Below are 2,583 nucleotides of genomic sequence, written 5' to 3'. Positions count from 1 at the left end.
GAATTTAACTTTCTTAGACATTCCTCTAATTTAAGCATGTACTCGGAAATCGCCGAGGAAACAAATTCTTTAATGATACATTTTCCACAGTCCCATATGAAAAAAATTATGGAATCCGATATAAGTCATATAAGAACACTGTTAGAGACAGTTAATATTCATCATAGGCATACAAGTAGTATAAACATCATGGGAACAGCTCTAAAAGTTGTTGCAGGAACCCCGGACTTCGAAGATTTTCAACAATTAAAATTCGATCAGCAAAAATTAAGTGAAACAGTTAATAGACAGGCAGCTATAAATACAAAATTACAAGGAACAAGTAAGAAAGCTCTAGTCGGGGTGCCCGACTAGGAGATACCCTGATCCCAGTCCTCTGAGTTTTTTAATATTTTCCGTAGTTTGTATCGAGTATTCAAATAAAAATCGACATTGCAAAACCAGGTTTCGAACCCGGATTATTTGCGGACGTGCAAAAACTCTACCAACACCGCCACTTCATAATTAAAAAAAAAAAACAATAAAAAATGTTGCATCTCCACCGCTGTCGAACCTCGGACCTAGCTGCATGCGAGCGCCACCTCTACCAATGCAGCCACTGCACTGCTTATGCGAGCAGTTGCAAATTTGAACATAAGTAGCAGCTGATAATTAAGCACAATTCAATCGCAATTTCAATTCTTGGAATAGAAAAGAATACACGCATTTGAATATTGTGTGCACACGCATAGGAAAACTGCGTGCGCGTGGCGCTGCGGACATGTGCTATTGCTAATTGGCCACACGTTTTGTTTAATAACTTCTGTTTCACTTAATGGATTTTAATGAAATTTTCAGCATATGATCTACATATCCCATTGGTTTGGTTGCGATGTAAACGCCTTAACATAATGGCCCTAGTTCCAACTAAACTTAAACTGGGGGAATTTGGGGGAATTTGGAGCCGGTATCCAAAATCCAACAAAAATCAAAATTGCATAAAATATACATTAAACTAAATACAAATACAAATTTGGAGGCTCTAGCTCTTAAGACGTTCGAGATATAATTTATTTACTGCACTTCAATAATATTTTTATTTGATAACAATTAAATGCGAATAGTTATCGAATATTTGAAGCAAACTTGACCTGCGCGTGCTATACACGGACCTACAAGTCTCTAGCTCTTATAGATGCTGAGATCCACGCGTTCACACATACGGACAGACGGACGGACAGACAGACGGACAGGGCTCAATCGACACAGCTTGTCGTCCTGATCAAGAATATATATACTTTATGGGGTCCGCCACGCCTCCTTCTGCCTGTTACATACATTTGCACAAAACCATTATACCCTGATTTCCCATTTTCATTGGGATCAGGGTATAAAAATAAAACTGAGACACTTCAATACCACATTTGTGACAATGTAAACTTTACAAACGTCAATGACATAATCGTACCGCTCTTCATTAAAAAGGAGTTCAAGGATATTATATTAAAAAGAACAAAGGCATTCTCAACCTTTAACGAGGCGCTGCCATTTAATACCTCAATTGTGGCTACCAGCCGTACCATAGATAACGAACCCATGGTGGCAAATACGAATTTTGCCGATTGCCCTTCGGCTTAAAAAATGCAGGAAGCATCTTTCAAAGAGCCATTGACGATGTTTTGAGGGAACAAATAGGGAAAATATGTTATGGATATGTAGACGATGTAATAATATTTTCCGAAAATGAAGCCGATCATGTTCGCCATATCGACACGGTATTAAAATGCTTAACTAACATCCTTAAAGGAGAAAATGGCTCTGTCAGTAAACAAAAAAGTCGAAATTGAATTCAACCAAACCCAACGCAATACATTTGAAAATCTGCGAAACATTTTGCCATCAGAAGATGTCATGCTCATGTATCCAGATTTCAAACAGCCTTTTGCCCTGACCACTGATGCCTCAATGGATGGCATCGGCGCGGCTCTATCCCAAGGGGGATACCATGATTTCACGAGCTTTAAAACAAAGCGAGGCACACTATGCCACTAACGAAAGAGAACTATTGGCCATAGTATGGGCATTGGGCAAGTTACAAAACTATCTATAGGGCACAAGGGAGATTAACATCTTCACTGATCACCAACCCCTTACCTTCTCTGTCTCGGACAGAAATACTAACGCCAAGATCAAAAGGTGGAAATCCTTTATTGACGAACACAATGCGAAAGTGCTCTACAAACCAGGGAAGGAAAATTTAGTCAAGGCAAAACGTGAATGCCTAAGAAAATGAACCCCAATCATAGCGAACTTTCACTGACTTACACGGTCGAGACATCCAAAAAACACTTAACTGCTTTAAAAACCAAATTGTTTTAAAAGAAGCACGGTTCGAATGGAAACAAGACCTTATACGTTTTGGTAAAAAGATCCGTCACATTATTCACTTCACAGATAAGAATAGTCTTTTCAGAACACTGAAACCACTCATTGTCGCAGACGCTGTAAATGCAATACATTGTGATTTGCCGACTTTAGCCTGTGTTCAACACGACTTGGTATTAAATTACCCTGCTACAAAATCCTGGCACTGTAAGAACATGG

The sequence above is a fragment of the Drosophila hydei genome, unplaced genomic scaffold, assembly GCF_003285905.1.
Source record: "Drosophila hydei strain 15085-1641.00,03,60 unplaced genomic scaffold, DhydRS2 tig00000383-arrow-arrow-pilon, whole genome shotgun sequence".
NCBI lineage: Eukaryota > Metazoa > Arthropoda > Insecta > Diptera > Drosophilidae > Drosophila > Drosophila hydei.
This window is presented reverse-complemented; position numbering follows the sequence as displayed.